Source organism: Peromyscus maniculatus, chromosome X, assembly GCF_049852395.1.
Source record: "Peromyscus maniculatus bairdii isolate BWxNUB_F1_BW_parent chromosome X, HU_Pman_BW_mat_3.1, whole genome shotgun sequence".
NCBI lineage: Eukaryota > Metazoa > Chordata > Mammalia > Rodentia > Cricetidae > Peromyscus > Peromyscus maniculatus.
Window position 1 is genome coordinate 143273652 of NC_134875.1, and position 8372 is coordinate 143282023.

Consider the following 8372-nt stretch of genomic DNA (forward strand, 5'->3'; position numbering starts at 1 on the left):
TAAAGCCCATTTCTCAATTGGATGTTGGTCGTTTTGATGTCTAATTTCTTGAGTTCCTTATATATTCTGGATATCAGTCCTCTGTCACATGTGGATTTGGTGAAGATCTTTTCCCATTTTGTAGGCTGTCGCTTTGCCTTGTTGACTGTATCCTTTTCTCTACAAAAGCATCTCAGTTTCAAGAGGTCCCATTGATTGATTGTTGTCTCAGTGTCTGTGCTACTGGTATTATATTTAGGAAGTGATCTCCTATGCCAATGCATTCAAGAGTCCTTCCTACCTTTTCTTCTAGCAGGATCAGAGTAGCTGGGTTTATGTTGAGGTCCTTGATCCACTTGGACTTAAGTTTTATGAATGGCGCCAGATATGAATCTATTTGCAGCCTTCTACACGTTGATATCCAGTTATGCCAGCACCATTTGTTGAAGATACTTTCTTTTTTCCATTGTACACTTTTGGCTTCTTTATCAAAAATTATATGTTCATAGGTGTGTGGGTTAATGTCAGGGTCTTCAATTCCATTCCATTTGTCCACATGTCGGTTTTTATTCCAATACCAAGCTGTTTGTCTTACTGTAACTCTATAGTAGAGGTTGAAGTCAGGGAATGTGATGCCTCCAGAGGTTGTTTTATTGCACAGGATTCTGTTGGCTCTCCTTGTTTTTTTGTTTTTCCATATGAAGTTGAGTAGTATTCTTTCCAGGTCTGTGAAGAATTGTGTTGGTATTTTGATGGGGGTGTGTGGTGGTAATCTAATTGTACTGAAATGTGATTTTGATTGTATGTTAATAAATAAAGTTGCCCGGGGGTCAGAGCTATTAGAGCCATAGCAAGAGTGTGGCAGTGGTGGCACACGCCTTTAATCCCATAGATATGTATGTGTTCAGGGATATAGCCAGCATTGGAGACATATGCCTTTAAGACCTAGGGGGCTGTACATTCAGACAGTGACAAGGCACTCACGTGTTTGGGTTTACAACCAATGAGAAGGCAGAACAAAATACTTTAAATAGACAAACAGACAGGAAATAGAAGCCTCATTCGGGAAGCTGGGACACTGCAGGCTTAAGGGTGAGATTTTAGCTCTGAGCTCTGACCTCTCGGCTTTCTCTTTTGCATTGTTTCTGTGTTTCTTATTTAATAAGACAGTTGGTTACATCTATAGGGGTGAGGGAAGGGTGCGGAGATTGCAGGGGCTGCTGGGGGGGCTTGGAAAAAGGGATCCCTCCCGGTGGGGCTAGAAGGGGACCTACCCGGTGGCCAGAACCTCGGGCCAAGTTGGGCAGGTCTTTCCAGAGTGGCTGGTTCCCAGGGATGGGGTCCGGCTTGGGCACGGATATTCACCTCTAGTCCAGAAGGGAAGTCGGGGGCAGGATGGGAGCTGGGGGCCAGTCTCTAAGTCTCAGGAAGTGGCTGGGGTATTGGGTAGATGGGCCTGGGGGGCAGGGCATGGAGATGCAGGGGCTGCCGGGGGGGGCTTGGAAAAGAGGATCATATGAAGTTGAGTAGTATTCTTTCCAGGTCTGTGAAGAATTGTGTTGGTATTTTGATGGGATTGCATTAAATTTGTAGATTGCTTTTGGTAAGATTGCCATTTTTACTAAGTTAACCCTGCCTATCCATGAGCATGGGATATCTTTCCATTTTCTCACATCTTCTTCAATTTATTTTTTCAGGGACTTAAAGTTCTTGTCATATAGTTCCTTCACTTGCTTGGTTAGTGTTACCCCAAGGTATTTCATGTCATTTGTGGCTATTGTAAAGGATGTATCTCTAATTGCCTTCTCGGTTTCTTTTTCCATTGTATATAGTAGGGCTACTGATTTTTTTTGAGTTGATCTTGTATCCTGCTATGTTGCTGAAGATTTTTTGAGTTGATCTTATATCCTGCTATGGTGTTTATAAGCTTTACCAGTTCCTGGGTGGAATCTTTGGGGTCACTCAAGTATACTATCATGTCATCTGCAAATAGGGAAAGCTTGACTTCTTCCTTTCCAATTTGTATGTGGTGTCCCAGCTTCCCGAAAAAGAGCTATATCCTGTCTGTTCATCTATTTATAGTATTTTGTTCTGCCTTCTCATTGGTTGTAAACCCAAACACGTGACTGCCTCGTCACTGTCTGAATGTACAGCCCCCTAGGTCTTAAAGGCATATGTCTCCAATGCTGCCTGTATCCCTGAACATACAGAGATCTATGGGATTAAAGGCGTGTGCCACCACTGCCACACTCTTGCTATGGCTGTAATAGCTCTGACCACCAGGCAACTTTATTTATTAACATACAATAAAAATCACATTTCAGTACAATTAGATTACCACCACATTTCCCCTCTTCTATTTTAATGAAAAGAAAAAAAAAACAAAAGTTTATAACTAATAAAAGAAAAACTATATACAAAATTACAATAACTATATACAATATATACAAGTAATAAATACCTAAACAGGTATTTGAAAAATCAGAGAAAATAATTCCATCATCTATCCTATTTTGGTAAATCCAAGATGTATCTAATGTACTTTCTATCCTAATTAATTTTCAACTATAACTAACTAATCTTCAACCATAACTACCTAATCTTCAACTCCCTCAGAGACCCAAGAAGGAAATATTAGCTAACAAAAATAAAAACAGGAAGTGTATGCAAGCCACTTCCAAAATATTTGTGAGTTGACAGAAACAGCCATCTGCCTGGGCAGTCACCTGAGGTTTCTCCGCAGTGTTGGGGCATCATCTTCAGCCTATAGGCTTAGTGTATCTGACAGACTTATTTGTGAAGTAGGATGTACACATGGTCAGCAGTTCAACCTCACATTGGGTGAGAGCAGTCCACGTACCAGAAACACCTGAATTCCACTAGTGTTCTGTCATGATTCAGGTTTTTAATTCTGGAAATTGTTGACAGTTTTTGAATTTAGCTGTCCTTTCTTCTTGGCTGTGTATATATGGCTTCATCTCAGCATCCCCTTCTTCTCCACATCCCTCTATTAAATGCCAGTCTACTATCAAGAGGTGTGAGTTTTCAGCTGCTGTTCCATTGCACAACAGAAGCCATCGGCCCTCTGCCTGTTAAGCTGCCTTCGAAGAAAAGGGCACCATACCTTTTCCGAATGCGAAGGCCACTTCAGGGATGGGGCCATATTGTCCTGGCCTCCAAAGATGCCTCTTGATAAAGTCATAACCACACTTGTTTTGGCAAGAATCAGTAGTCCTTTGTTTCGTGTCCTGTCTGTCCATTTTGTACTGTCGATTTGAGGATTCTTTGTTGTCCAGTGGCTAACTTTTGCCACAATGAAAGTTGACTCCATATGCAGTTCCTTCAATGCCCATATTTTCTCTGAAGCAGATTGGTACTGCCAGGAGCCGACATGTCTCAAAAATGAAAAATTTTCTAAGTTATTAAAACATTTTAAATGCCATATTCTGTAGATCTCTGAAGGGTTTGAAGATGACCTGTCTGAAATGTCTCTGCTCAATTTTTAAAACATATCTAATATGACTACAAGTTCTATTGTAATGTCTAACTACTAACTTTCATTTCTTTATATCCTTATAGTTGGTAATAATAACATTCAAGGATCAGAAATTTGCAATACATTGTTAAATGAATGGTATGAATAAAATTAGAAATATACATATAGCATTTTCTAACAATATCAATTTCAAATTTGTATACAATATAAAACAATCCAATCCAATGTAAAGTATTTAAAACTAGTAATTGTCTTTTTCTTTTCTTTCTTTTCCTTCCTTTTTTTTAAAACAAGAACCTTAAATCTAATCTCCTTTGCTTAGCCTTTTTCCTAACCCTTGACAACAACTTGTAACCAACCCCCTTAAATACTGAAAATTATCCCAGACCCAAAACCCATTAAAAAGACCAAAAAACCACCTGCCCCACACCACCTCTTTGGGAATGTGGGCGTTGTATTCTTAAAATTGCTTCCTGCTGGGTATGGGCGAAGTTTTCTTTATCCTGAAAGAAAAATTTGAGGTTAATTGTCAAATTCTAGGAAAGGTAACTATATCCTTCATTATCCAGTCTGTGTATAATGCGAAAGTTCAGGGTTTATCTCAAGTCCTTATTCAAGTAGTCTTTGAGACTGGATCATCTCAGCTAGTCATCTCAAAATTGCTCTGAGCACCTTGTAGTTCAAAGCTGATCTGTGGATGATGTTTGTCAGCTTATTGATATTATTATTGTCCACGTGGAATTGTTGTTGTTGTGGGGCCCCATCTTCTTCCTGAAGACTTCAGTTGATGTTAGGCCTGGCCGTGATTTCCTGCAGAAAACTGATAAGAGACTCGAACACAAAAACATATATATGCAGCTAGCCTTTTTTCTAGAATTATTTAGTACTCTATATAGTACTCTATATGACCATTCATACCTTAACAAAGTTTAAAACATATATATATATATATATATATATATATATATATATATATATATATATATATATATATATCTTTGATATAAAATTGATACTTTAAGAAAAGTTTAAAGAATCAGAATAGAATCAAAGAGTTGAGATTAGTAATAGAATAGTCCCTTAATTAATTTTGCTTTTGTCCTGTACCATAGCAGAAGATGGCTCTTTTATTCTGGCATGATACAGGGAGTTTGCATTTTCCTTTTAACAACATGCTTGAGTTTAAAGAAGGAGAGAGCCATTCTCCAACTCCAAAGTCAGCTTTAAATTTTAATTGAACTGGGAGTATTAGAAGACCAATAGTGTTAAATCTTTAGAGAAAAGCAGAAACAAACATTTAAGAAGACATATAATTTTTTTAGATTATATATAGACATACGCCGTTTCACTCTGTTTCCTGGGATAGATGATTTGTCCCTTTTCTTCAGTTGTCTCATTTGTCTTATGTTTTTCAGATTCCTTAACCTTCATTCTCCTAAAAGACAAAAACAAAAACCTTTCCCCAAGACTAATTTTGGGGATGTTTCCTTTTGGCATGTTATTATCTGATTAAATGAAAAGGCATGTGTTACTGGTACAAGTTAGTTTAAATTGGATGTTCATGCTGGTTGATGAACTATCACCTCCTCTAATTAAGAGGTCTCTCTTGTTCAAATCGAACCTTTATCAATTTTGATGGTACCCACAGCTTATCTTCTCCTGTAGAAACAAAAGCAAAACCTCGTCCCCAATGTAATACATACCCTGGTTTCCATTCTGAGGTCAGCACATCCTTAAAGTATATAGGCTGATTTAATTCTGTAGTTTTTTCTATTATCCAGTGTCTCTCTGCAGCTCTTGTTCCTTTCTCATTGGCATTCAGAAAATTCAAAGTTAGAAAAGCATTATGCAGTCTATTTCTGGGGGTTTTGTTACCCCTTTCTGTTTATTTAGCATATCCTTTAGAGTTCTGTTTGATCTTTCTATAACTGCTTGACCTGTAGGATTATGTGTTATACCTGTAATATGCTTTATATTGTAATAAGCAAAAAACTGTTTCATTTTAACAGCGACATATGATGGAGCATTGTCAGTTTTGATTTGTGCAGGTATACCCATGATGGCCATAACTTCTAGCAAATGAGTAATTACAGAATCAGCTTTTTCAGAACTCAAAGCAGTTGCCCATTGAAATCCTGAATAAGTATCGATGGTATGGTGTACATATTTCAATTTTCCAAATTCTGCAAAGTGAAACACGTCCATCTGCTAGATTTCATTTCTCTGAGTACCCTTTGGGTTACACCCTGCTGGTAATGGCATTTGATTGTAGAAGGAACAAGTAGGACATTTCTTTACTATTTCTTTGGCTTGCTGCCAGGTTATGGAAAAATCATTTTTTAAGCCTTTACTATTGACATGATGTTTTTTTCTGAAATTCTGAGGCCTCCAGCACATTTCCTATCAATAATTTATCAATCTCATCATTGCCTTGTGCTAGTGGGCCTGGCAGACCCGTATGGGATCGAATGTGAGTTATATATAAAGGATGATTCCTTTTCCTGATTGTATCTTGTAATTGAATAAATAGTGAAGTTAATTCTGAAGCATCAGAGATAAATTCTGCAGTCTCAATATGTAACACCACTCTTTCAGCATACTGAGAGTCAGTTGCTATTTTGAGAGGTTCTGAAAAATCCATTAATACTAACAGAATAGCATACAATACTGATTTTTGAACTGAACTATACGGACTTTGAACCACTTTACTTAAATTTTCTGATTTGTAAACTGCCTTTCCTTGTTTGTTGGCATCTGTATAAAATGTATGAACTCCAGATATGGGTTTTTGCCATACAATTCGAGGCAAGATCCAATCAGCTCTCTTTATAAGATCAATTCTATTGCTTTTGGGATATTTGCTGTTAATTTCTCCCAAAAAATTACTGGAAGCTCTTTGCCAAGGTTCACTTTCTGTCCATAATTTTTCAGTGTCCTCCTTAGTTAATGGTACGGCAATTTCTGCTGGGGTCTATGCCTGTTAATTGACAAAGTCTCAATTATCCTTTGTAAATCAAGTCAGAGTTTTTTTCACATAAGTTTTTAATTTTTTATTTGGTTTATTTGGTAAAAAATATCCATTCCAATATGATATCTTCCCTCTGCATTAATATTCCAGTAGGAGAATGCCTAGAAGGTAAAATAACCAAAATGCAATCCAGCTTTGGATCAATATGATCCACGTGTCCTTCATGCACTTTCTTTTCTACCAAGGCCAATTCTTTCTCAGCTTCAGGTGATAATTCTCTTGGACTATTTAAGTCCTTGTCACCTTCTAAGGTTTTGAACAAATTAGTCAGTTCATCATTTTTTACCCCAACAATAGTTCGTAGATGAGAAATATCTCTAAATAATCTTTGAAAGTCATTAAGAGTCTGTAGTCTATCTCTCCTAATTTGCACCTTTTGGGGTCTAATTTTTTGTAGCTCTATTTTATATCCTAAATAATTAATAGAATCTCCTCTTTGTATTTTTTCAGGAGCAATTTGTAATCCCCAGCAAGGCAAAATTTTCTTTATTTCTTCAAACATTCTTTCTAAAGTATCTGCATTTGAGTCAGCTAGTAAAATATCATCCATATAATGATAAATTATAGATTTAGGAAATTTTTTTACATATCACATTCCAATGGCTGTTGTACAAAGTATTGGCACAGAGTTGGGCTATTCAACATTCCCTGTGGGAGGACCCTCCATTGAAATCTTTTAACCGGTTGAGAATTATTATAAGTAGTCACTGTAAAAGCAAATCTTTCTCTGTCTTTTTCTTGTAAGGGTATTGAAAAGAAACAGTCTTTTAAATCAATAACTATGAGAGGCCATCCTTTTGGTAACAGAGTAGGCAAAGGCATCCCAGATTGTAGAGAGCCCATAGGCTGAATTACTTTGTTAATTGCTCTAAGGTCTGTTACCATTCTCCATTTACCAGATTTCTTTTTAATAACAAATACAGGAGAATTCCAAGGGCTGGTAGATTCTTCAATATGCTGAGCATATAACTGTTCTTCTACCAGCTCTTCTAAAGCCTGGAGTTTCTCTGTTGTTAAAGGACATTGATGGACTCATACAGGCTTGTCTGTTAACCATTTTAAAGGTAGATCTGTTGGTGTCTTTGGAAGATCATCAGTTATTGTGCCCTTTTCTTGTGTAATATGGATGGCTGGTGACCACTCATTAGAATAATATCTTCTAATATTTCTCTCAGTAACATGTGCTAGTTTATGAATTGTTTCTGAGATTGGAGGGATGTTATTCTGAGTATTCCATTGTTGCAACAAGTCTCGACCCCACAGGTTCATAGTTATGTTAGCCACATATGGTTTTAATTTTCCTCTCTGTCCTTCTGGACCTATACATTCGAGCCATCTTGCACTCTGTTTCACCTGAGATAATGTCCCAATTCCTAACAATTGAACGTTTACCTCCTGAAGAGGCCAAGTTGGATGCCAAAATTCTGGTGAAATTATGGTAATGTCCACACCTGTGTCTACCAGACCAGACAACAAAACACCATTTATTTTTATCGTTAATTTTGGTCTTTGTTCATTAATAAAAGTTTGCCAAAAAATTTTCTTTATGTTTTCTCCTGAATTTTCTATTCTCTCTGTTTCATCATCCTGACCAGCATGATTTATTTCAATAGACATTTGGTTATTTAATCGCTCAGAGCAGGGATTTCCTCTATGGCTGCAGGAAAGGTTTGAACTGGATTTGCAATGGGTGCCTGCACGAGGCCCCTCTGGGAGTTTCCCGAAGACTGAGGCAAAGGATTACCCTGTTTGTCCTTTGTTGATCTACATTCATTGGTCCAGTGTTTTCCCTTACCACACCTTCTGCATACTCCAGAAGGAAGGGGCATTCTGTTGCCATTGTTCCTTGAAGAAACATTGTTTCTAGGA